The 27,909-nt window shown below is 42.6% G+C and overlaps 2 long non-coding RNA genes across 3 annotated transcripts in view; one reads left to right on the top strand and one right to left on the bottom strand.

Moving 5' to 3' along the window:
* Positions 1-22: 22 nt before the first annotated feature.
* On the top strand, positions 23-27,781 carry LOC310743249. Of its 2 annotated transcripts, none has more exons than XR_014538897.1 (3): positions 23-123; positions 3,228-3,287; positions 27,264-27,779. It is a non-coding gene; the product is annotated as an uncharacterized lncRNA (long non-coding RNA). The 2 variants fall into 2 exon arrangements; XR_014538896.1 differs by having other exon boundaries at positions 106-290; positions 3,219-3,287; positions 27,264-27,781.
* The window catches only part of LOC310743258, a 43,438-nt gene continuing 25,262 nt past the window's right edge, over positions 9,734-27,909 (bottom strand). The window contains exons 3-4 of the long non-coding RNA XR_014538909.1: positions 12,314-12,483; positions 9,734-10,739 (exon numbers count right to left, since the gene is read on the bottom strand). This is a non-coding gene — a long non-coding RNA (uncharacterized lncRNA). The remainder of the gene's footprint in view (positions 10,740-12,313; positions 12,484-27,909) is intronic.

The following is a 27,909-nucleotide window of genomic DNA, read 5'->3' as shown; positions in this document are numbered from 1 at the left end:
GGCCTCCCGTTGCCGTTGCCGCAGTTCCCTGAGGGAAATGGCGGCGCTCGCGGCTCTTTTGTTCGCAGGGGTTCCTCCGCGAGGGTCATTCCTGTGTGGAGAGAGAGAGAGAGTGAGGGTGGGGTGGGGGGAGGCAGTCAGGCGCATTCATGCGGCATAACGTTTAATAGACACATTTGCCCCCACCTGATGTTGATGCTCGCGCTGCTGAGGCTGCGAACGTACTAACGCTTTAAAGCGAATTCGTCGCCCACCCCCCTGGTCTCCTCCTTCCAAAGACTTTGTTAAAGGTTGGTGGGCACTGGAACTCTTATGAAGAGTACACTTCCCATCATTATTTGAGGGAAGGCTTCAGATATGCTTTATAAGTGTGGGTGCAGACTTACTCAACCCCGTCATCCTGTATTAGAAAAGCGGTCGTCATGGATACTCAGAAGACTTGAATACAGTATATGCTTTGCCCAGGCGTTTTATGGCAGGGTAGCAATTAGCATTTTTTTAAAATCTGATTACCCTATATCCTCCCTCCACAACCCAGATAGTGTGGGAATAATGCCAACCATTCTATAACCATTGCTTATATTTCAAAATGAATTCCCCTTATTGCAGTGAGATCTACTTCCAAGTAAATCAGCCATTCTTATTCCTGTTTACTCAGAAATAGGTTCCACAGTTTTGGTGGAGCTTAAACTCAGATAAGTAAGTGTAGGGCTGCCATATTTCAAAAAGTAAAATCCCTGACACCCGCAAAGTTGTTGAGTTCTTTTTGGGAACAAGCCCCAATTGCTGAGCTTTGGGGGGGGAACCTCCCCCCAAAATAGTGATTTTAAAGTTTGGGAGATGTTTCCCCTGCATTTTCTATCATGTTGCCATACATCCAGGTTTCCCCTGACATTTTGCTGAGTTGGCAAAAAAAAAATCCCCTGATGCCTCCCAAAAACCAGGATATGTCAGGAATTTTCCTGACATGGCAAGCCTAAGTAAGTGCAATGTTAAGCACATAGAATAAGCAAAGGATAACACTGTTTGGATCACACACAAAATAATGCCCTTTCGCTCTGGATAAACTAATATTCTGTCACCTTTTAGTATCGTGCTCTTCCTACTAACACCTCTCCAAAGTTGGTATGACTAGACGAGGGAAGGAAAGTCCCTATAACTATGACTTGGGCTACAATCTTACACACTCTAGGAGCAAGCACCATTAAATTTACTTCTGAGTAGACATGCAAAGAATTGTGCTGTGAATTTAAAAGGGCCACTGAATATCTTTAAGGTGCAAGGGTTGAACTAAACCTATAGTTGTATCAGGAAACTGAACCAAGTTGCACCTATCCCGGCAACCACTGACTGGACCAAAGTGCAGCTGCTGGTTGTATGATGTTTAGTTCTTGCATATTAATATCATGCCACATAACTGCAGCTTTGCAGTTGCATGGATGTAGGAATCTGATTCAGTTTGCAGTCCTATATCTGCTTGAGAGTAAATACCATTGAACCCCATGAGATATGCTTCTGAGTTCATACATACAGGATTGCACTATCTCTACTTTTTTCATGGAAAACCTGAAAAAAGAATGCTGGAACACAGAGGTTTAAAGCATGGACCTGTGCCTGGAAAAAGTAGGGCAAAAGTTAAGTGTGGACAAGCCCACTAGTGTTGATTGATAATATTTTTCCAGCTCCAATCACAGAGATTATTCATACATGCTTTATTTAATAATTCTGTTAGATTGTTTTCTACTTGTTCCGTGGTCCAGCTACACCTTTTTTTGTTCTTTGCAATTTATGCAACTGAGGGAATTGCACTGAATTCACTATAAGCAGTCAGGCATAATTGGAAGCTATAAAAACTTCCTATTTGCCCACAGTGCCATCATATTGATTTGTGGAAAACGGAAGCAGTTCCAGGCCAGTCTAGTAGATCCAATATCTATTTTGTTTCTGGTGCATAGCCCTTGCCACAGACTGAATGTATCAGTTGTAGTCAGTCCTGCTTCCCATATCCAGTCCAATTCACTTTCAAATAAAAAAGTTTTGTGGTATATATCACAATGGACATCTCTGAGGATTAAAGCCATTAAATACAAATGTTATTAGAGTAAACAAATAATGCTGGGTTGAAAGTAATGGTTTCTAGGTAGAAGTATAAAAAGTTACTAGAAGTTTTATTTATTAGAACTGGAAGCCTCCTGTTTTATAATTTTCCTTCTTCCCATATGATCCATGTTGACTAATTGGTTTTGCAAATGGCCAGAATTTGTATGCCACCTAGCGGTTATTCTAAATATTTTCTTATCACTGATAAGCATAACACAGGATAAGAATAATGCCACTATGACTGTACCTTATTTGCCAGCGAGCTTTGAAGTAGAGGGAGATTTGAACGCTTATCTTGCCCTTTGAACATTTGAACGCTTATCTTGCCCTCAAGTTTCTGTTGTGGGGCTAATGAAAGAAGAAGATAATTCCTGTTTTCGCATTTTTCTTTTCTTTGATATTGATGGATAAATAACAAGTGCCTGAGATTTCAGGAGACCTACTATAGCAAAGCTTATGTTCCTTAGAAGGTAGAGCGCTTCCACATTTGTTTTGTTATTAAATTTACATTGGACAAATGGACTTCATTGGTCATGACATCCATAACTCACAGATGGCATTCTCTCTCAACTGCATTCAGCATACATAATTTCCATATTAAATTTGTTCAGCATGAACGTTGTAACCATTGCTGTGAACATGCGTCATCTCGTTCTTTCTTGCATATTTTATAAATGACATTCATGAACTACTTGGTATTTCAGTGAGCTGTGGAAAGTGTGAGTTCACTCTTTCTTGCCAACATGGACATTATAACTTGAGTATGCTTGGCTTTCTCAGTATATGTTGAGTCAATGAATGCATTATTAGGCGCATCATATTTGGAGATATGCATCTTCAGTGTCATGACTTGAAATTAATGAGCCCTTCCAAGACAAAATTGGCTCTGTTTTCTCATTTTCAGCACTAAACTGATGTCATCTTCTTACATAGAGGAAAATAAGTGTATTGTATCCTTCAAACAAAAACAAAACAGAATTGTGTAGAATATATTAGTTGTTGATTTTTCAGAAATGTTACTGCTGACTTGATTATTTTGTTCTCTTTGGTTCTTGTTTTCTCATTTTTGAATACATTTTTATTTAATTTTTAAACTATTTTACCTTGATTTTGTGCAGTTACCTCAGCTTATGCACCATGACTTGGATCCAAAACCTTTGTTTCAGCAGAGACTCCCACAAACAGAGGTAGGAGACAATTTTCACAAATTCCTTCTTCACATTGGAGTACTCCAAATCGTTTAAATACAGAAAACAGTGGGCAAGGTGGCATTGGGGGGCTGCAGGCAAGGTGCAGGGTGGCAGCTGCCCTCCCCCAAATCAAGTAAAGAAATAAAAATGCTTAACTAACTGACCAATTGCGTCACAGATAACTTGGTTCTCCCCCCCCATAAAACCTGCCCCCCCTAAAATAAATCCTGGCTATGCCCATGGCTGCAGGGGGAGGAGAAACAAAACAAAACAAAACAAAACACCTCCTCTGTTTGTTGGTCTGCTGGATCAAAGTCTCTTACATTTGAAGAAAGGTTCCTCCCATGATCAGAAGCACAGCTTTTGGTCCAACCATTAGTCTCTCATTTTACAGTCTCCCTACATGTTAACTTACAATTTAGACTTTGTTCAGACACACTTTGCCTCATATTTTCAGTCACAGTCCTCTATTCTTGTAAGGTTCAAGTTTGATACTGAAGTCGGGGACACCACACAGAAGTGTACACCTATCTGCTTTTATAGAAAGAATGGCACATGGAAGCATAGGAGGAACAAGGCTGATAGATGTAGAATGTAGTGAGGAACACAAGACTGATGGCAGCTGGGCATTCCATGAGGTAACACACAAGTCAGCGAGACCAGCGGCAGGACACAAGTGGGGTGGAGCAGCAGCAGGGCCTTTCTGATTGGGGTACTGCTGCCACTCACTGGATGGGGCAAAGTGAGGTGGTTGCACGGTTCAGAGAGATTTGGGTTTGTGGCAGCAGCCCCATAAATACATGTTCATTTGAGGGGCAGCTACACCCAACCTGCGCCTCCCCCAGCCTCACTGCCAACCTGCCTCATGCTGGCGACTGCTTTATTACCACCATAAAGGCACCACTGCCACTCTACACATACCCTCACATGCCACTGCTGAGCAGGACTAAACCAGCACTGTGATTAGATACACATAGGACTGGGCTCTGTAGCTTAAGCTTTAGAACAGATTGGTTACCAGAATTAATAGTATAGTATTTCCATATACAGTAGAGCAAGTCTGGTGTGATATTTTCCTTCTCCAGTTTTACTATTGGTTTGAAAATGCATAGGATTGGACTTACATGGTGGCTCAAGAGCCCAAAAGAAAACAGGTCCTCCAGGAAAGTCCTGTAATGACCAGTTTGCCCCTTTTCTTCCTGCAAGGCAGCTACCAGCTCTTTTGCAGAGTTGCGACAAAAGACCAGTCAGAAACCTCCCCCCACCCAACCCCTGATACAGGAAGGGGAGTGATGCCACAGGAAGGATCTGGCAGAACATCAAGTGAGGCAACTCAGGTCTTGCCATTCCCTGCCTGTTAACTAACACAGAGACTTTGCATTGCTATTGGGAATAGAAAGGTCAGCACTGCAAGCAGGTTCCAAAAATGTAGCATTCCCATAATTACCACCACAGTGATTGGAGGGCACTTCCAAACTTTCACTATTTTGCAGGAGGAGTTCAAGTACATGCCACAATTTTAGGTTTGTGCAGTTAAAATAGATTAAACTGCACACACAAAAATCCACTTTAGAAAAGGGTTTGACTTTTTGCAGTTTAGAAAGTGACAGGGATCTGCATTGAAAAGTACAGAATGAAGGAACGATTAAGGGAAAGCTGTATGAACATCCCACAAGCCAATCGGGATGAATGCAGAACAAATGTTCATTGTACAAACACTCAACAAAGCAATCAGAACATAAGTTCAATAAAGACTGGATACAATCTAATATCTGTGTAAGCTTTAGGTAAGCATATCAGGATGAATACGCCATAAACAGGTTGTCTAGAGGGCCCCCAATTCTTATTGGAGCTTGTCAGTCCAAACCCAGCTGTCCAGCAGCACTCATCTATAAGCCTTTGGTTGAAAACTTTCTCCTTGTAATTTTGTCTTTTTCTGCCTTTGATTACATGGCATATGACAGAAGGGGAAGATCAAGCAGAGGCCCAAGAGGCCCAGTTGTTTTCCTTAGAAACGGAAGCATCTGATCACCCTAGGAAAGGATAAATGCTTTTCTCACACATTTAAATGCTCTCAGAGGAGAGCTTGAATGTGAAACAGCTAATAGCAGCCTTATTGTCAAAAATATTCCTCAGCCTTATTGTCAAAAATATTGCACAGGTTCAAACAGTCATTGAAGTGAACTGGTTTTGTGTAAAAAGGCTTGAGACTAAACTGTATTATCTGTTCAGTTTTTTAATTGACCAATTACCAAGGTCTGTGATTTGACTTTCTATATGTCACTAAACAGCTATAATGTTCTGGCTAAGAAATCTGGCATTAGAGAGCCTTGCCTGCTCATACAGAACTGGCCCTTTTATCATCATGCTAGGCTTTGGCGAGGCAGTAAAAAAATAGTGTGGTAGCAATAAAGGTAAAGGTAAAGGACACCTGACAGTTAAGTCCAGTCGCAGACGACTCTGGGGTTGCGGTGCTCATCTCGCTTTACAGGCCAAGGGAGCTGGCGTTTGTCTGCAGACAGCTTTCCGGGTCATGTGGCCAGCATGACTAAGCTGCTTCTGGCTCAACAGAACACTGAAACTAGAGTAACTCACGGAAACGCCGTTTGCCTTCCTGCCAGAGTGGTACCTATTTATCTACTTGCACTTTTTTGGCGTGCTTTCGAACTGCTAGTTGAGCAGGAGCAGGGACCGAGCAACGGGAGCTCGCCCTGTCGTGGGGATTCGAACCACCGACCTTCTGATCAGCAAGCCCAAGAGGCTCAGTGGGTTTGACCACAGTGCCACCCACGTCCCTTGTGGTAGCAATACAGTATTTAAATGTCCAATTTAAAAAATAGAAGACTACTGGAATAACCTGATGAATTCTTAGGTCCCAAAATATAATGGAGCTTTATTAATGTATAGCAGAGGTTTGTGTGGTGCTTCAGTGGCACTTTTTAATGATTAAGACAGGTGAGGAAAACCAGGTATGACCTCAGCTTCTTTTTAAGGCCTTTGGGTCTCTCCCTAGGCCATCCTGCACTACACCCTCCTTGTGTTTGCCTGGCTGAAATGGCCTATAATAATGCCTCTTCCTATAAGTGCTTTATTGGAGGGTGGAGAGACACTTATATGCAAAAGTGTGTGTGGAAACCTCTGCCCTTTTCATGGCTGGAATGTAGCCCATTATGCAAACGTAAGAGTCCATCCCTCCATCCTCTGGCCCTGCCCATCACCGGCCACTGGCCCCTGGAATTTTCCCTATGAGGAAATGCGGCCCTCAGACTGATAATGATTCCCCACCCTTGTGTTAAAATAAATATACTGTAGGAACCACGCCCGAAAATCACATGAGAAATTCATATGAGGATGTTACACCTTTTTTTCACATGGGGATGTTATACCAGCACAAATTAGTTTTTCAGAAGATTTGCATGGATCATGGCAACAGTAGTCCATCTTTGGGTGTGTCATCCTCTTGCCTGCTTTTTCAGAAACCAGTTCGGCAGTGCCAAGATGCCTCTTTGTTGACATGCTGCTCATTTCCACCTGCCGTGACCCATGACAAGAAAAGGGCTAAATGAGTTGCGGCTTTTGATATGGGGTGTGTTTGACAACACACCTCTCTCCCTATTGCTCATACTTATCAGAGTTTTGTTGCTCAAATCTGCTGGTTGCCTCTGTGCCTAGTTAAGCAACTTTATCATGTGTCATGAACCAACACACAGTGTGCAAACCGTATTATAAAAATCACTTTGAGATACTTTGAAATGTTTGTATAACTGCATGCATGGCAGAAAATGGGTTATAAGGAAAGAAAACCGTAACCATAATTCAGCATACTAGATGCATAAGAAAAACATGCACTGCAATTTTAACAACCAGAAATTCTTGGATGACAGGTTATGTAGATCCTTTCCAGTCCAGGTTCAGGCCTGGCCATGGGGCTGAGCCTGCCTTGGTTGCCCTGATGGATTACTTTTACAGAGAGTGGGACAGGGGAGTACAAACTTGCTCCTGCTTCTCGATCTCTCATCAGCTTTTGACCATGGTATCATCCTGAACCAGGAATAGGAATTGGGAATAGGAATCAGGCCACTGTTTAACAGTGGTTCCAATCCTAGCTTTGGGACCAAATCCAGAGAGCAGCACTATAAGAGTGCTTCTCAGCCCTTTGGTGGCTATATTATGGGATGCTGCAGGGCACTTTCTTGTCTTCAGTGCTAGACTGAAGAACTTTCTGACAGTAAGAGCTAACAAACTCCCTTGGGAGGTTGTGGACTCTCCTTCATTGGTAGTTTTTAAGCAGAGGTTAGGTGGCCATCTGTTATGGATATTTTAGTTAAGATTCCTATGTTACAGGGAGTTGGACTAGATGGTCCCTTCCAACTCTGTGATTCTATAATTCTGTAATATCTATATGAAGCCACTGGGAGTGGTCATGAGGAGTTTGGTGGCAAGACATTATCGGTACACAGCTCTATTTCTTCATAACATCTGAATCAAGAGAGGTCATGTTGTCCCTGGGCCAGTGCTTGGATGCAGTGGTGAGATGGATGAGGAAAAACAAGCTGAGCTTGAATCCTAGAGGTACTGTGAGTGAGTAGTATCTGAGAAATTGGTCAACTTCCTTCTCTGGATGGGGGTTGTACTGTTGCTGAAGGAACAGCCTTGCAGTCTGAGGGTGCTTCTGGACCCAGTTATGTTGCTGGAGGCTCAGCTAGCCTCAGTGGCTAGAAGTGCCTTTTACCATTCCCACCACCCTTCTGCGTAATACCGCTCCCCACCCTCTCACTATATATAAGGGTCTGGTGACTTCTGTTTCAGTGTATCTGAACAAGGGTGCATGCACACAAAAGCTCATACCAATAACTAACTTAGTTGGTCTCTAAGGTACTGCTGGAAGGAATTTTTTTATTTTATATTTTATTTTGTTTCAACTACGGCAGACCAACACAGCTACCTACCTGTAACTTTTACCAACTGCAATTGATACTGATAATTGATTTAAAAAAATGTTTTTAAATAGTTGTTTTAATAATCCTCTTGCTTTATTTTCTTTATAAACTGCTTTGAGGTCCCATGCACCCATCCATCAAGTGCTTCATAACTTTTATGAAACAAACAAATAAGAAAAACATACAGGTGCTTTCTGTGAGTTTTGTCAGACTTGAGCGCATTGAACACTTTGAGAATGCAGAAAACTTGATAAACAAGCCATGCAACTGCAATAGGGTGAATGTATTTATGGGCTATTCTTTATGCCCAAAGAACCATACCATTTTCATGACTCAGAAATCTAACATATCAATATGTGCTCTTCCGGCAGCTGTCCCAATGCGCAGAGGAAGCAAAATATAGCCAGTAGTAACACCCTAAGCAGTTGTGGAAACACCGAACATTAGGAAGTATATTAAAATGTCACTCTTGTAAAGAAAAACAAGATTAGAAACAGGCCAACAATTAAGCCCAAATTGCTGTGGGAAAGCTTCTACAAAACTAGAAGGTCTGTGAAGAATTGGTGATACATAGGCCTGTGTGAGTAACACTCCAGAGACTGAATTTTTTAAGACAAACCATATGGTTTAGACCAGATGCTTTTATTTTGGCAGGCAAAATTGACATCTAATGAGTTCTTTAAACAGGCCTTGCACACACAATGTAAAAGACATGGGTTTGATTTAATGATGAGAGAGCAACAGTTGTGAGCTGTTATCTAGCATTTGAAATGTGATTCATTTATTTTTCAAATTCATGAATCCTGTTTTTACTGCTGCCACTACCTTTGAAAAGTAGGAGATAATTAAACAAGCCTGTATTCTACAGAAACGACAAGGCAGAGTCAAGGCACACACAAAGTGAGTGCCCAAAGAATGAAGGATGTGAAGGCGATCTGGCTGCGACATCTGTCACCCCATTGATCGCCAGGGTTGATTTGGCTGATCTGGCTGGCTAGGCGGGTGTCCCCTTCCTCCCTCACCGCTCCATGTGCGTCTCTCCCAAAAAAGACTTTTCAGGTTTAGATGTTATTTGCTGCTCATCTGTACAGGATACATCAAGTAGGGTTGCCAATTGTCTGGAATTTCCCAGACATTGCCAGGATTCAGCCTCAGAAACAGTGTCTGGATGGAAAATCGCTTTAAATGTCCAGGAAAATCCGGACGTATGGCACCCCATGTTGGAAGTGTTGAATTTGGCGAATTTTCTGAAAAAATATTCTTTGAGATCTTGCAAAAAAAAAAAGCTGCTCAACAACTTTTGTGTCCAGACTTTCACTTTCTGAAATATGGTAACCCTACATGAAGACATTATCTGACTGGCAACTAGGAGCAGCAACAAGCTTACCATTAAGAGAATGTATGAAGTGGGGTTAATGCAAGGAAGTTGGTTATGCAAAGATTTCATCTATGAAGAAGAAATTCCCTTTCTTCTTGAAGATTTATTTATTTATTTACAGAGCAATCCAACCCTCCAGTCCACCATGCTGCAGGGGGTTTGGATGGAGCAGAGGTGTCCCCCTGCCTTGCCAGCCTCTGCTGTTAGCCAGGAAGCTCTGTTGGTGCATTTACACCCAGGCAGGTGTAAATCCATAGCATCCTGAGCTACCTCTACTGCCATCACTTGGAGGCAAGCAGATCCAATCTGGGCATCTTCACCACACCAGCCTAAGAACTGGCACACTCACTTGCATTGAGGTCCTGGTCACCTATAGCTGCCAGGCAAGTGTTTAAATTCAAGGCTGCTTTATTTACTTATTTTTGACTATCCAATTGAAGAGGGATTTGTTTTCTAATCAGATTGAACTGCTTGTTACGCATGTACTGTAACAGCACAGCTTACTTGGTTGCTTGGGAGATAGGTACACACCAAAAAGAGCCTATTCTGCAAAGGAAAGCAGCTGTAAATTCTTAATAGGCTGAGCAACCTTGATTTATTGCCACCATATCATACGTGAAGCAGAGTGTACTAGAGACTGGTCTAATAATGAATCCCATTAATTAAAAACCAATTAAAATGCCAAGATAAACATTACATTTGGTGCTACAAGAACAGTACATGCGAGAGGCATACTTGAATTATGCAGAAATAAATGTCTGTAGAAACCTGGGTGGTTTTGTTTTATTTTGCCTTTAAATCAAGCCATTTGTGAAACTGGCAGCGACAGCAACAATTTGTGTGTGTGTTGTATTGGTGGTGTTGATGCTATGATTATTATTTTGAGAATGTCTATATTAACTGAATGCTAGACATAAGTCAGAGTTCTAGGATAAAATAACCCCTTCAGTTTAAGATAATAGTTAAGTCTTGTAAATCACTTGTGCGTCAAAAAGCACCATCTTAAGGCCTCTGCATTAAATTTCAACCTATGTGAAGGCAAGCAGTAAAGTCACTATTAAGTCTTGCATATTGTGCTCGCTTACAAGTTAAACCTCATGCACCCACATGCTTCTGCTCTTCCTCTGCACACTAGGGAAATATTGAAGACAGGGTCAATGCTATATATTCAGTGCTTGTATATTCTGAACTTTAAAATCATACAATCCATCATTTGCAAAACTTATTTTAAAACTTTAAGGCCCAGTTTCATGCATATTTAATCAAAAATTGCATCAGCATTTTTTCCTGTTCACACATTACATTTGCAGATTTGGTCCCCAATTGGGGTTGCATTGCTAGCATCAAGATGGTATATGAAAGAAGAAAAGTGGTACTGAAGTACCAAGAGGATATGTAAATATGTACACATATGCAAAAAGGTAGAGGGAGCTTCAGGGAACTTGGGGCATTCCCCCCTCCCATGAAATGGTTTGCCTTTCAAATATTCCATTTAACCCTACCTAGAATAAACTGTGACAAACTATGGGTGTATATGATGTACATGTCATTGTTATTCAAAGTCAAGTGAGGCTTTTCATATTCTAAAGGTTAATATTAATTTGTCATTTTAGCTTCAAACAATTTCCCCTTAATCTGTATCGAAGTAAAGGCTGGGAATGCCATTTAGCACGCAGTGGCCTTTTTTGCTGTTACCACAACTCCTTGCCATGCAAACAGCATTGCACTGTCAGGGCTGTCAGATGGAGAGATAAACATATTTAGCAACAGTGGCTTCCTGCCACCATCTTTAGTCAGCATGAAAAAGAAACCATTAAAGGATGAGCTGTTCCTAAAGTGGTGATGGGAAGTTGTGGTCTCTTGGGAACACATCAGCAAGGACCCTGAAAGAAGGACAAAATACTTGGCTGCATCACATGCAATTAAATGCTTTATAAACCATTTCCAGCTTGCTAATGCACATTACTCATGAATCTCAACGAAGTACACAGTCTTGGTTAAGTAATGCTTGCAGAAACATTAGCAGAAAATTAAAAGGCAGCAATGAAGCTGTTGTCATCTCTATTGACCTTTCGGAAGGCAGAGAGCATCCAGAGCACTAGCCAAACTCCAGCATGTGTATCTTCTAGAACAGGAGAGTCATCTGTGTTGTCTGTCAAGGGCTGAATTTTTTCAGGGCTCATCTGTTCAGGGTTCAGGCCAGAGGTGGATGGAGACAGAGGCAATGATCTGCAGAGGCAGAGACCAGGAGTGACTTGTCCAGGGGAGCCACTGCTACTTACTGGGAGAGGGAAGTGGCGGTGAGGTCAGGGCTTTACAGACAGCATAGATGCATCTACAGCACCACCTTGCCTCTCCCCATTCTAATAAGCAGTAGTGACTCTCCTGTTGGGAAGCTATTCTGTGCTCCCACCCCACTGGATCCTGCCAGAGACAAAGTGTTCTGAAATAAACAATTCAGAATAAAAGAGCACCCTGCTTCAATTGTCACCATGGATACCTCCATTTAGAATTCCCAATCTTACAATCTTGCGCAGGAGGAATAAGCCTCAGTGGGTTTAAGGTTACTTTTAAATATACTGATGGCATGGTTTTTTTTGAAGTACAGCATTCCAATACAGCAAAGTTCAAATGGGTTTGGGGGAGTTGGGAATCACTATCCCAGATGACCCACCGCTGAGAAGGGCTACACCGACCCACCTTACCTCATTCACTAGAGCAGGAGGTGGAGGAAGGCTGTTGTAACCACTGAAGGATGTCATACTTCCGGGATTTGGAATGAAGAAGCAAGGTGTGGAGAGCAGGAAGGTGGTGCAGAGTCAAATCACGCAGGATTCAGCAAGAGGATAAGTGCAAGATCCAAGGCAGGGCGATACTGAGTGTGGAAAAGAAGCTGGGAAGTCAGTCTTTTTAACTATTTGCAAACCACACTGGAATTGATAAAATGAAGAGTGGCCTATAAATACCTTAAATAAATACTTTTGGGCGGAAAGGAAGGGGGTGAATCAGGACAGGAGTATTTTGTCTTTAAACAACAATTTAAGACTAATGCTGAAATACCACACATACTTGGGAGCAAGCCCTATTCTACTCATGCATAGGACTGAGCGGAGAAGAATCTTTATGTGGCAATTATGAATGAAAAAGGTCCAGAAAGCAAGGTAAAAAACTGGTTTGGATTATGATGTCATGGATTGAGCAAGGAAATTGTAGCTTTGACCGTGAGGTAACTGTAACAATAAGCCTTGAGTAGTTTGTTTTCACAAATACCTGCTGTTTGATCCAAAAGTCTATTCCAGTCTTTGAGCTCTGGATTCAGCTCTTGAGCTGCGATTCACAGAGCTGGCACCAGGGGGCCATTGAATGCTGAGTAAAGAAGCAAACCAACCCACTAGAAAATGTCTTCTGTTTTATTTGTGGCCCTTTGAAGTAACGTTTGAAGATTCAGTGACAATATTTGTAATAAAGTTAAGTGGGTACAGCTGATTAAAAGCAATGGGGCGATTTTATAGACAGGAGAACACTTCATTTCAATGTAAACACTCTCCCACCAGGGATTCCTGTTTTCCAGTGGTCAGTTCAACGCTTGGAATTTTGCCGAAGGTATCTGAAGAAAGCCGTGAAGATATTTGTCAACTCCAGTGTTCTCCAGGCTTTGCCAGAGACGCCAGACAGGTCATCTTTCTCCCCAGATGAGCACGTTGCCCTGACTCAAGGCCTTGCAGGGTTTACCCAAAGCATTGTCTGACTCCCACTCCCTTGATACAGAATGCCCAGTCCAGAATTAGTGCTGTCAAAACTAAATTGTCCAGATCCCCACTCCTGCCTCTTTTACTCCCTTGCTTTTCACGGTTTTCATGACTGGCTTAGTTGTTAAGCCCTGCTGGGTTTCCCCCAGAACCGTAGCAATAAAGAGTGTTCCTGGGAAAAAGAAAGTGCTTTTCCTTCTAGCTGTAGTTCAGTAGGAGAACCAAAGGGCTGTATAGCCCAATGGTAGAACATCTCCTTTGCTTGCAGAGAGCCCTAGGTTCAGTCCCCAGCATCTCTAGATGGGCTGTGAATGCACCCCTCCGTTTGAAATATGAGAGGACTGCTGCCGGTCAGTGTAGCCAATGCTGAGCTAGATGGAGCAATATTGTGATTCATGTAAGGCAGCTTTCCACATTACATAAACTAGGGATTGGGAACTTCAGGCCCGGGGACCAAATGCAACTCTCCAGCTCTCTGTATGAGCCTTGGGACTCTTTCCCCAGACCACATCTCCTCAGCGTAACCCCTCACTGACCCTACTTCATATCTCTCATCAGTGCGTTTTCTTGGCTGCAATCTGTTCTTGGCCCCTTGGTTGTCTGGTTGGTGTGAGTAGGTATAGAAAGTAGCCTACTGTACAAAGTTTAAATTTACATTCATGGATTTTGCTCGCTGTTTCACCTCTGGTGTGCAGCCCCCAGAAGGCTGTCCAGGTGAGAATGTGGTCCCCAAGGTGCATACACAGCACAACTGTAAAGCAGGTTCTCCACCCCACCCCAAATCCTGGGAATCATGGTTTGTTAAAAGGTATCTCTGTGAGGAGGAAATGGCAGGTCCCTGGATTCCTTGTGGGGCTGCTTTAAATATATTTTAACTGTATGGTATATACATATGGTATATACATACCCTAAGTTTTTTTTAAATCTAAAACTGGGATAGCTCAGTTGGTAGAGCATGAGACTTTTAATCGGGGGGTTGTGCGTTTGAGCCCCACACTGTGCAAAAGATTCCTGTATTGCAGGGAGTTGAACTAGATTACTCTCATGGTTGCCTTCCAATTCTATTATTCTATGAAAAAGATTCCACACCCCTGACTTGAACCTTATGTGTCTGAAACCAGGAGTCCAGGGCATCAAGTGACTGACTGAGAGAGAGTAAATCATATATACAGATGGAGCCAAGATACTGTGCATGAGAACTTAGCTCCTGATCTTGGGACTCTGATGATCCCAAACAGTCTCTTCTTAAGCCAGGGCCTGCTATAAAACTCAGATCCACTGCATTCCTTCAGGTAAAGCAGCTTGTTGGCAATATGCCAGTATTTACCTCTGCACCTGCATGTTCCAGATATTTGCAATAATCTGGACTTAGGCATCTAATATATATCTCGTCTAGCCATACTTCATTATTCCTGCAATTGCCTTTGCACTCCCCACCCCCAAGCTGTCCCTCCTTATATAGCATAGCACTCCTGTTTATCCAGACTCCTAATTACCTGAGCGGTTTGCATACAATGTTTGTTAGTCAGATCATAACCATAAATCCAACATTACTTCTGCTTTTAGACATACTCCTTAAAAAAAATATATTCATTTCAGACGACGGCAAAAATCCTAGATAAAGCAGCAGCAGATACTGGGGGAGCAGGTTGGTGGATCGGAGGCAAGCTGATTTATTTGCATATGTAAGAAAATCCCAATTTAACTTGCTGCCTATAAAAAGAAACAATCTTCTGAACTCCAAATAAGCAGCATCTGGGAAGGTCAAGGAATTCATCCTCCGAGAACTCCTCTGTCAAGCATGCCAACAATAAACGGAGAGGAGTTGCCATGGCACCAACACAAAGGGAACATAAATTGGCAAGAAGTGACTAAGGCTGGCTATAGCCGTATAAGGTATTTGGGAAAAGGCATTACTTTGCTACTTGGTATTGATTATAACCAAGATCTCTTTCCCTGTCCGCCCGTTCCTCTCCCCCTATTAATCTTTACAACTCACATATATTTATTTGTCTAAGAAAGGGGTTGTTCCCAATCTGCATGCCAAAGCGAGGGCATGGTAATTAACTACTGCAGCAGGATGTGCACGCACAGCAGCTTAGTCCAGTGGTTATCTACCCTATTCAAACAATCTGATAGGCCGCAGGAATACTGCAGGACTCCAGTGGCTTACCAGCATACTTTACCTTTTATAGTCACAGTGTTACTGGACTCCATTGGAGGAGTCATGGAAGAAACTTGCGTTGAAATCTGGTAGCCCCACCATCCCTATAGCTTTAACAGCCCTTCTGCTTCTCATGCCTCAATGGTATCTCCTTTTCCCCATCCTGTAGAACTCTTGCAAAGAGGATGAGAAGTGGGTGTGCTGTTGCCTTTTAACTTAAAAGCATTGCCTCCTTCCCTGTAACTAGTGGTTTTCTTCTCAAACTTCCTGTCCTCTGGGAACCATCACAAAATCACTGTTTGCCTATTGAGTGACTTCAACGTTGCAAAGATGATAATTCCAGGGTGGGTTAGGGAGGTTTTTTTAAAAAAAAAAGTATTATGAATCACAATCTGATAAGAAATATGAAATTTAAAAAATAAAAAGAAGACGAAGGGAAACAGTTAAAAAACAAACAAACCCAAGCTTCACAGCCATTACCTCATAAAATACATTCTCAAGGGACTGCACAATGAATTAGATGTTACAATAAAAACCGACCTGATGTAGGAAGAATACAAAACAAATGTTATGAATACCAAATAAAGCCATATTTCATCAGGACTTGATATCCCTGTGATTGGCCTTACCATATAAGCAATAAATTGCTACCAAATGGAAGCAAAATCCATAGATGTAGCTGCCCACCCCCCAAGATTCCCTTAATTTATAAATCAGTTTCACAGAACTGAGAATAACCATTGAACCAATTATTTAAAGAAAAACCCAAGACTCCTTCCAGCCCTTTGATATGGTCAAACAAGCAGCTACTAATAGAAAAATTGTAAGTGGTTTACATATTAAATCTATTCAACTCATCAGTAATTGATAGAAGTCACAGTTTGGGATTTAAAGGCACCAGTACACCCATTATGGGACATGGATGGCGCTGTGGGTTAAACCACAGAGCCTAGGACTTGCCGATCAGAAGGTTGGTGGTTTGAATCCCCATGTCAGGGTGAGCTCCCGTTGCTCGGTCCCTGCACCTGCCCATCTAGCAGTTCGAAAGCACAACAGTGCAAGTAGGTAAATAGGTACTGCTCCGGCGGGAAGGTAAACGGCATTTCCATGCACTGCTCTGGTTTGCCAGAAGCGTCTTAGTCATGCTGGCCACATGACTGGAAACTGTACGCCGGCTCCCTCGGCCAATAAAGCGAGATGAGTGCCGCAACCCCAGAGTCGGTCACGACTGGACCTAATGGTCAGGGGTCCCTTTACCTTTACACCCATTATGTAATAAATTACCTTCATTACCTCTTCCTAAACTTTATGCATGTTTGCTGGACCACCTCAAGTGCCAATAGATTTGGGGCTTCTTTTACACCAAATGCCACTCAAGGCTCTGGGGTTTGCCCTTCCTCTGTGCAAAATAAGAGTGTGTCAATCTATAATCTAACATTCCCCTGGGCCTGAGCATCTCTGGAGATGTTTTATAATGAAGCAGTGCTTGCCTTTCAGAGACATTTGTCTACCCTAAATGTTATCATTGAAGACCCCCAATAAACTTCTTAGGAATACAGTTTGAGAACCTCTGAAAAATCTGAACACCCAACTCCCTCTCAATCTAAATATGTTTTGGTTACATCCACGTGGCACATGGAGAAATCATCATATAGAAAGGTGGAGATCCTGCTACTGATAATCTGGGATGTAGTTCAAAATTTTGCAGCAGAAAAGGAAGGTGACTGGCCAGACAGGCCATTTTCAAGAAATGTTATTTATCTTGCAGGCTTCTAAGCTCTCAGTTTGTCCACCATTCTCTGAGGGTACCCTTCCTTTGACATCTGGGGAAGGGGCAGAAAGTATAAGTGATTAATGCTTATTCATCTTCTCTCTGCTTCTCTACAGTGTCCAAAATGAAGCACATGCATCTCCTCAGCTGTGAGATATGTGTGCATGCTTCTGATGTAGGAATCACTGGTGCATCTTAGTGCAAGGGAAGCTGGCTGTACAATCTCCAGTTCAGATATGATAAAGAATCATAGAGAGCAGGAAGTGTAAGTCAGCCACACTTCCTGTTCCCCATCATCCTGAATGTCGAAAAAAATCATCCTTACTGATTTTTCATCTGTAATGATTTTGTTCTTTAATAAATCTTTCATTTTTTCAGTGCACCGCCTATGTAACAATTCTAGAACCCTTTTAAGGCTTTGTAATAGTTGCTCACAGCCCTAGAAACTGTCAGAATTGTACATGTGACACACACACCTTTCTAGATGAATACAGCCAATGAATCAGCACATACCCCTTTGATCACCCTGCTGTCTATAATGTATATTTCTCAAGCTGATCAAGAAGTTGCTTTTGAGTAGGTTTCATTTTGCCTCTTGCTAGAGAAGAAAAACTATACACGATACAGCAGGGAACATGTTATTCCTCTGACACAGACACAGCTGCGTGGGCAGAGCAGCCTCTTAACAGCGAGGATTTTGTAGGCATTAAGAGCCTGCAGAAAAAGATTTGCAACCTTAGTGGAAGAGGAAATGATACATCCATCAGCTGTTTATTATTTACAAGGGAACTAAAAGCTTTGGTTAGCCCAGCTGGTGGCTGTGCTAAGATGTGCATTTGGAAAAAGGGGAAATGAGGTTTAGTTTTAAGGGCAGAAGTAGTGGATGAATGTGGGTCACCTGTCTCCCTCTCAGTCCATCCATCCATCCATCCACTCTGAGCTTGCTCACAATTTTATACATTATTATGTAATGATTGCGGGGCGTTTTCTGTCACATTGGTGTTGGGAGCAACCGATAACATACCTGTCTCATCACCATTACGGCCAGTTGGTTTTGCCATTGTTCTACTGGCTATTTGTTATTTATTCTATATCCAGGTTTCCCAACCTTGGGTCTCCAGTTGTTTTTGGACTACAATTCCCATCATCCCTGATCACTGATCCTGCTAGTTAGGGATGATGGGAGTTGTAGTCCAAAACAGCTGGAGAGCCAAGGTTGGAAAACACTGTTCTATATGATTCATGTTGTGATTGTGATGTTCTACTATGTCATTGTTACTTATTTGTGTGAATGAAAAGTGGCATAGAAATATAATCAATGCATATGGAAATGGCTATGCAATGACTGCAGATGCCCAGGTGTATGCCCAGCTCCCCTTCATGTCATTCTCTCCAGGGATGAGGGAAACATTTAGAAGGATATTGGCTGTGGTCTCCATCCTGCTCTGGGGAAGGGCAAAGCTATGAAGATGGTATAAGACATCTTGCTGTCAATTCTAAGTCAGATCATTGGTCGAATGAGTCAAATATTGTCAACAGTGACTGGCCGCAGTTCTTCAGGGTTTCAGTCCGGGTCTTTCCCCGCCTTTCCAGGAAATGCTAGGGACTGAACCAGGAACCTCCATTCAACGCAAGTGCTCTATCACTGTGCAACGTCACACAGGAGTCTCCCTGGTTTCTATTTGTAGCACTGTGACAGTGTATGCCTATGAGACAATACAGATGAGCAATCACACTGAAGGCAAATTTAGATTACTGTACTTTAAAATCAGTTTAAGCATCACCCATGAAAGTGAGGCACAAGTTTTTGCCCTCTTGTTGCTGAAGCTCAAGCTACTGTCCATAGACAACTGAATGGTCACCTCTTCATAGACCTATAAATATGTGGCTTGGTTATATGACTCAGCTAAGCAGGCAAAAGGTCTTCCTGACGAATAACATGATGTTGCATTTATAATTAAGGTTGAACAATTAAATGTTATAGTAAATAAACAATGGTTCATTACAACACGGTGCTGTTATTCACTGCTGTTGTTTCTTTACTTACGAATGTGTTTTGCTTGTGTTACACCCTGAAGGAGTCAGGAACTTTTTACAAAATCAAACATTGTTTTTTAGGGTACAGAGTGAGCAAAGAAATTCATACTAAATGTAACAGAACTGGGCTCCCCCCCCCTTTTCCTAAGAGGAAGCAAAATTAAAGGATGTGATGTTGGAGCAAGGGGCAAGCAGAACAGCAGGAGGGGCAGAGGAATATATTGGGAATGTTGAGATCTACATAGCTGCTCAAAGTAAAAAAATTACCACAGTCAAACTTGAAAGATCTAGAATACCAAGACGACTTGCTACAAGATGAGCAAGGGCATTACTTGCAAAAAAAAAAAAGTCATGTAGATCTCACCTTCAAGTTATGACCACTTCTTCTTTGGCGATCACTTGTAGCTGAGTAAAATTGTCTCCCATGAACATGGTTTTAACAGTGAGTCCGTAAGTGACTGTGGAGGCCAATTCTGGGTCCACACGTCCTTCCACAGTGGGGGCATATGTTTTCAGACAGGAGTTGATCATGGTGAGGGTTTGGCAAGGCTGCCATCCTCTTAGCATGTTTCTCCCTTTTGTCCTGCGTCTTCAAAGTCCATGACACCTTTGGTAAAGGCTGTTCTCCAATATTACTAGGAGCACAATGTTGGCATGGGAAGGGAAATGGTTGGAGGTGGTGTCATGGCAGGAAAGAAATAGCACTCAAAGATCCATTGAGAGCCAGTGTTAGAGTGCTGGGCTAAGGTTCGAATCCTCACTCAGCTTTGAAGCTTGCTGGGTGACCTTGGGCCAGTCACTGCCTCGCAGCCTAACCTCACAAGGTTGTTGTGGGGATTAAATGAGGAGGGGTAAACCATGTACACCACAGTGAGTTCCCTGAAATGGCAGAGGTATAAACATGTCCATTAGAGTCAACAGTGAGCTCCTAATAAATTTCCCTTCCCAACCACATCAGACTGGCTTGGTGAGACTGGCTTAGCAGGATGAGTTGGAATTGAGGCACCTCCACATTTTGGAGGCACGAGTTGTGGTTGCCAGGATGTCTGAAGTCACATCTACACCATACATGTAAAGGGCATTTAAAGCACATGGCTCCTCCCCCTGCCAAAGAACCCTGGGAACTGAAGTTTACACACAGCTACAATTCCCAGCACCCTAAACAAACTATAGTTCACAAGATTCTTGGGATGGGGGCATGCGCTTTAAATGTGTCTTAAATGAATGAATGTTGGTTAGTTTATTGCAGGTCAAGTCACAGTGAGACACACAGAGAGACAGAGAGAGAGAGTGGCTAAATGTAAGATGTGATTAATATACTCAAGCAGACAATGATCTGGATTAGAAATAGCCACAACTTTATCGATTACAGATATAGGTGAATTTTTGGTTCAGTTATTGGGCTTATAACTGTTCCAGTCCCCCCAGACAAAAATTATTATTATTATTTAATTTTTAAAAGGTAAGGGAACTCCGTTCCCCTGAGTTCCTGCTCAAAAAACCCCCCTGGGCATGGCCATGTATGAATGTGCATTTACTTTATTTCCGTGGCCATCTAAAAATAGGTTTTGGGGAGGAGTGGAAGGATGTGCCTAGAGCTTTTTCCGCATACCTGCCAATCTGATGAGCCATCACCTACTCCTGTAGGAGGGTAGACCAATGATCCAGCATCTCTCTAGTTGCTATAGAAACCATTTCAGGGTGATAATAAGCCTTCTAACTGCCACACTCAGCCCATCTGTTTCCTCCAAAGTGCCATTTTCGGCAGCTCTTGAAAGGAAATGATGGAGTGAGCTCTAAACACACCAATAGCAAAAGCCCCCAGGAAGCCTATAAAGTCAAAGGGAGACACTTGAAAACTTCTGGTCACAAGTGGGCAGGGGGAAGTCAAAGCAGGTAGCAAGAATCACATGATCATCTTGGGAAGTTGCCTCAATTTTCCCCCTGTGGGTTGCTGGGAGATATGCAGAATATGTGCTTTTAGGGCTGCAAGCTTTTGTCCTTGCACTTGACTAAACATCTAAAGCTCAAGTTGATTCATTTGTGTAGTGTGTAGCAGATTTTTATAGTTGACAGCTACTATCAGTGGGGCTGAGTATTTTTTATTGTATTATTATTACTTCATTGTATTTTTATCAGTGGGGCTGACTACTGAGAGCAGACTTTTTGTTTTCTGGAAAGCTTGGTTCTAGGCAGGGCTTTTTTTCCAATGGGAACTCGCTGGAATTTAGTTCCATCACCTCTCAGTGGGTGCCATTGCCATAATAAGAGAATAAGAGATGTGTTTGTGGTGAGTTCCAGCACCTATTTTTTTCTAGAAGAATAGCACGGGTTCTAGAGCATTACACTGTTGTTGTTGTTGTTTAGTCATTTAGTCTTGTCCCACTCTTCATGACCCCATGGACCAGAGCACGCCAGGCACTCCTGTCTTCCACTGCCTCCCGCAGTTTGGTCAAACTCATGCTGGTAGCTTCAAGAACACTGTCCAACCACCTCGTCCTCTGTCGTCCCCTTCTCCTTGTGCCCTCCATCTTTTCCAACATCATAGTCTTTTCCAGGGAGTCTTCTCTTCTCATGAGGTGGCCAAAGTACTGGAGCCTCAGCTTCACAATCTGTCCTTCCAGTGAGCACTCAGGGCTAATTTCCTTACACATGGTCCAGCAGAGCCCACAACCCTCCCGATGCTTTTCAGGGGGCACAGCGAGAAGGAGATGGAGGAGGAGATGGGAAACGTTCCTTCCATGAACTTACTATAGGCCTTGTACCAGAACAGAGTTCAATGAATAAGCCATCCATCATCTGTGTCTGCTTGGATAGGACTCACCTGAAGATGAGATCAGAGTTCTGATGACCCATACGCTCCAACATTCCTGAGATTAAAATAGGGACATTCCATTCAACATCACCATAGAGCCAACACCTTGCTGACATCTTCAACCAAGTGACTCACAGGCAGAGCAGCTAAGAGTAGATCAGGGCCAGAATCACAGTCTGATAGCACAGCTGTGGACCATCCATGTTTCTTGGGTCTGCAAGTGAGGAGTAGCTTACTTATGAGTATCCCTTTATTCCAGAGTCATCCTTGTTCCATAGGCAAGGATTGTAGCATCTGGCAGCCAGTTGAGTATGTAACTTTAGGTTCCTGCACTCCCTAGGAATTGGTGGCCACTAGGTATCTGATTCCATAAAAGGCAATGGTGGTACCTGTGTTTTGGAACTCCTTCCCTAGATCACCCCACCAATCTCCTTAAACTGTTAGTATTCAGGAAATGCCTGAATATTCCTAATATGACAGGTCACTGTACCAAACATCCAAACTCACTGGGAGTTTTACAGTACATCTACTTCCTCCTGGTTAAGACTTTGAATCCTGGGGCCTTGCTTGTTTCCAGAAAGCATTTTCTTGACTCAGATCAAGCCTTCAACACTGAGTTTGCCAAGTATCACTTACTCACTAGAATGCATTGAATAGCTACTAGCATTTCTGGTCTGGATGTTCCAAAGGAATTATTAATTCAATGTTTATCATGCTGTCTGAATCATTAATGGTGTACCCTTATTAACACAACGATGTAATTGCAGATGTTGTTTTGGTACTATGTCTAAAAACAATTATTAATATATGTGTGTAGATTACCGTATATTTATCTGGCAGACACCCCTTTGGTTATGCAAATTTGAAAGCTAGCACATTCCTGATCTAAATAGTTGGAATTCGATACTACCTTTTCAGTTCTGGTGCATATCTGCTTTGGTATCTAATATATCAGGCAATATATTTTGCCTGCAGGGCAGTGAAATAAATAATATTCCATTAAAAAGATTATTTTTGGCCTCTTTCAAAACATGAACACACACACACTCCCTCTCTCATGCGTGCGCACACACAGCCTGATCTTGAGAGATGTCCAAAACAATAAAGTTCTGAATACTGTGATTCTCTTCTGACGCAAAGCCTTGGAATGTCTCCCACTGCTAATTTAGGATTTGTTGTTGAGAGGTTTTAAGATGGGAGTATTCACTATAATCCTTCATGTTGCGAAGAATTGTAGTATCTAAAACAAGCAGATGAAGCTGTGGCTGTTCACAAGCATGTGATTTTTACTCGTTTGTTGATGGAGAAGCTGGGAGAGGCTAGATAATCCTAAAATTCCTTGAAACTCTATGATTCTGGAACAGCCTATGATCTCATATACAGTACTTTGTTTTCCAGGCAACCTGCTTGCAGAGAATAATGCTCATATTCATATCCCAAAATATGCCCACCAACGTCTCAACCAGGTCATTGGCAACCGTTTTAAAAAAACTTTTAGAGTTCTTCTGGAAACGGTCAGTCCAGATTAAGGCTGTATACACCCCCACTTGTTCCTCTGCATCTGCTGGTTTGGGAAGTGGTGAATGCAGGACATTAGACTCAGTTCATATCCATCCATAGTTTCTTATGAAGTACTCCATTTTGATGTGTTTCCTGCCCCCCCCCCAAAAAACAGCTTCAATATGAACTGAAAAAAAGAACAACCTAGTTGTGTTTTTAGGGGATAACATGTGCAAGATCTAAATGGGAGGAAAATAACAGACTGGCATTTAGATAACAATGATGTCATATGTACACTGCAAAAAAGCTTGCACGCATGAAGAGGACCACCGATCCCAAAATAAACACCTGTTTGGAAGCACCCCAGGATCTTTTCTACACAGTCTGTGTAGAAGTCCTACTGCAGTGTATTTACCTGTAGCACATAAATATTAGGACAGGTCATATTTAGAGTACACACGTTGAAAGTGATGGGGGCTGAAGGTGGTCAGCAAGACTTTAATTCTCATTAATTACAGTAACACAAGGCTAGCTGTAATTCCTAATGAATTCAATGGGGCTTACTCCCAGGTAAGTAGAAGTCGGGATTACCTCTGGTTTGGATCTAATGCAATTTCCCCCATAAAGATCATTAGGCCCTTAACTGAGTACAAAGGAAGGTAGAGATAGTATCTTTGGAATGAGACTGAAGGAGTTTGCCAAGCTACCTTGACATTTATTCCTTTGCCAGAGAGTAGAGTTTGTCCACAGAAGTTTACCCTGTGACTGCATCTGGTATTCTTCCTAACTGTCAGCTAGGAAACTCTTGCATTTTGCCATAGTTATCTGTGCTTTGCAAGAGAGCCAGAGGGAGATACAAGCTACAAATCCAGGTCCCTAGCTCTACACACATATAAAAACCGTTCTGAAAATGCTTTAAAAAAAGAAGGCACCTTTAAAATTACATTGAATTTTCCATAAGGCTCACCATCTAGTGTCACACTGTATACTACACTTAAAACACACTTACATTTTATTTGCAGCTGTATAGCTGAGTCCAGAGTTACCAGAAGTCCTTGATTTCAAATGAACAATCTCTATTTTAGGAAATGGCGACACTGCAACATATTATGGGTGCCTTCTCCTAGAGAACACCATAGTTCCAGTGATATCCATAGTTAAGTTATAAACCTGCACATTCTCTTCTGAGATTTCTACCCTTAATTCAGGTTTGGATGCTGCAGCAGACCTGTATGTGTACAGAGTCCAAATTTCACCAGACACTTCAATATGAGCATTTCAAATCAATATCACATTTATGCAGTGCTATTTTTCCAGAAAAAGAGGTGCTGGAATTCACCATGAACATATCCCTCATTCTCTTAGAATGGCAATGGTGGCCACCTGAGAGTTGCTGGAACTGAGGTCTGGCTGAAAAAAAGCCCTGCATATATGTGTGCCTGTACTTCTTCCAAAATATATGGCACAGCTGTCAACTTTTCCCTTTTATTGCGAGGAATCCAATTCAGAATATGGGAATTTCCCTTTTAAAAAGGGAAACGTTGACAGCTATGATATACGGTACTGTGGAGACAGTGCTGAGTTTAAACCAGGGGTCAGCAAACGTTTTTAGGAGGCGGCCCATTCACTGCCCCTCAGACCTTGTGGTACGCATGCACACACACACACGCAGCATGGGGGGGGGCTTCTCTGTCTCCCCCCTCTCCCCCAGCCCCTCCCTTCCCCCTGCTTTCCTACCTCCTCCTCTGCTCTGCCTGCGGTTAGGAGCTGCCGCCACCTCTCCTTTCCAGGCCAGCTTTCCTGGGCACTAGGTGCGGGGCCAGCAGGCGCACCAATCTCCAGACGAAGCCCTGTGATGCACCCACAATGCGGCCTTGCATGGAGAGGCCAGCGGGTGGGTGGCGAGTCTGGGCCGTGCCTCTCTGGTGGAGAGGCTTCAGATTGGCTGGCACCCATCAAAGCCCAGCTCCCTTCCTCCGCAGGGCGGAGAGAGGCCAGGAGGACAGAGGGGGCGCTGCCTTGGTGGGGGGGGGAATGGCGCCTGAAAAAAAAATGGCACAGCCCAAACGATAATGCCAATCCATCGGCAATTCCAGGACCGTCTCTGGGCCGGATCCAGAGGGCAGTTGGGCCTGATCCAGCCCGCAGACCTTAGTTTGCCGACCCATGGTTTAAACAATTGGAAGTTCGGCTTCAAATCCCCACTGAACTATGGAATGGGAGCCGATGCAGAGAAAACCGCAGATAACAAATGACAAAATGCAACACTTTCCTAACTGCCACTCATTTAAAATCCCTACTTTAAGTAAATTACATGAACTTTAATTCTATTGAAATTTGGGGGAAGGATTTACATCTGAGGAATCTGAGTTTGAAGGGATCTTGGCACTCTTCTACTCCAACCTCTTGCTGAATGCAGAATCTGCAGTGTGGGAAGCAACAACAGCATCTTTGACAGATGGCCATATAGTCTCTGCTTACATACCTCTAGTAGCAGGGTAAGAGAGCTGAAAAGAATGTCAACATATTTCACATCTGGCAACCAATGAACGCCTTTGGTTTCAGATAGTACATGGGTAAGGTAAAGGTAAAGGGACCCCTGACCATTAGGTCCAGTCGTGACCGACTCTGGGGTTGCGGTGCTCATCTCGCTTTATTGGCCGAGGGAGCCAGCGTACAGCTTCCGGGTCATTTGGCCAGCATGACTAAGCTGCTTCTGGCAAACCAGAGCAGCACACAGAAATGCCATTTACCTTCCTGCCGGAGCGGTACCTATTTATCTACTTGCACTTTGACGTGCTTTCGACCTGCTAGGTTGGCAGGAGCAGGGACCGAGCAACAGGAGCTCACCCTGTTGCAGGGATTCGAACCGCTGACCTTCTGATCAGCAAGCCCTAGGCTCAGTGGTTTAACCTACAACGCCACCCGTGTCCCTAGTACATGGATAGATGAGTCTAAAAAGCCTGGTACACAAATTTTCATGACCCTCTAACAGCTATGGTGGCTCATTTACCAGAAGCAATATCTTTAGCATTAACTCTGGAAGTGTGTACTGAATTCTGACCAAACTCAGCCTCCAGGCATATATTTTTGCTCTAGGAAGCTTAGTTTGGGAAACCTTGGGCTTAATGGGTTGAGGTAGGCATGTGCAGGATTGTGCTGCAAACTTATGTTAAAAATGCAAACTTATTTCACGTTAAATGTGAAATGAACCCTCAATTTGGGAGCAAGAATTAGTGAAAGCAATGCTAGTATATGTGTCTTTACTTTCCTTGGTTACAAATGGAGAATGCAAACAGTTGGTTTTGTTAGTTTTCTTGGTTGAGTGAGGCTTGCTATGACTGAGTTTAAGGATCCAATATGTACTTAAACCAGGGTTGTTACTGCTTCAGTTCTCATTTAGGTCAGCTTAAATGACATCTAAATGAGTTAATTTATTGATACAATAAATTAGGTTTCAAATAAACAGTATTACACAGAGTTTCCACTTGTTGGACAGTTCTGACTTTTTAAATAGAGTTTGTTAAAGCTGAGCAGTCTTTTTTCTAACCAAGGCCCAGCTTCTGCTTTCCAAACTGCAAGTTATTTGCTTTGGTTTTCTGCTTAATCTTATTTGCAGTGCCATTCAACTTCCATGGTACAAAAGTACTCATTGGTGAACACTGCCAGATCAAGATTTCAAAAAGTTATACTTTAAAGCTGTGGTTTGTGGTTCAGCTCTAATGTAAAAGATATTAATTATGGTCTGTATGACTGAGAAGCTCCAGCCCACACTGAAATGTACTGGTAAGAACTAGCCTCAAAAGAAGACTTTCTGTTTAAAAGGAAAAAATAAAATAAAATTTAGCAGCACAATCCTAGCCATGTCTACCCATAGTCTGTTTGAATTCAGTGGGGCTTACTTCCAGGTATGCATGGTCAGGATTGCAACTTAAGGAAATCATCATATTTCATCTTCTTGCTGTAAGAAGCCTATGTTTAAAAAAAGGGAGGAGGAGAAGGATTAAGGGTAAACAATCCTATCCTGGGAAGTTCCAAAGAGTTCCACTCATTTCACCACTAACACAACAAGATCTACTGGTACTAACAGAGTTGCATAGGTTCCACATAGGTTTCTTGAACACAGACATGGATTCCTTATGTTATAATGATACCCTTGCTATAATGAGCTTTCCAGATCTAGCAAAAATATATGTTTGAACCTATCTAGTTTTTTGTTTTTTTTTAAATACTCTACAGCCCTTTAGTCTGCCGCTGAGGCATTA

This window comes from Podarcis filfolensis (assembly GCF_964270895.1).
Source record: "Podarcis filfolensis genome assembly, chromosome: 10".
NCBI classification, from domain to species: domain Eukaryota; kingdom Metazoa; phylum Chordata; class Lepidosauria; order Squamata; family Lacertidae; genus Podarcis; species Podarcis filfolensis.
This window is presented reverse-complemented; position numbering and strand designations above follow the sequence as displayed.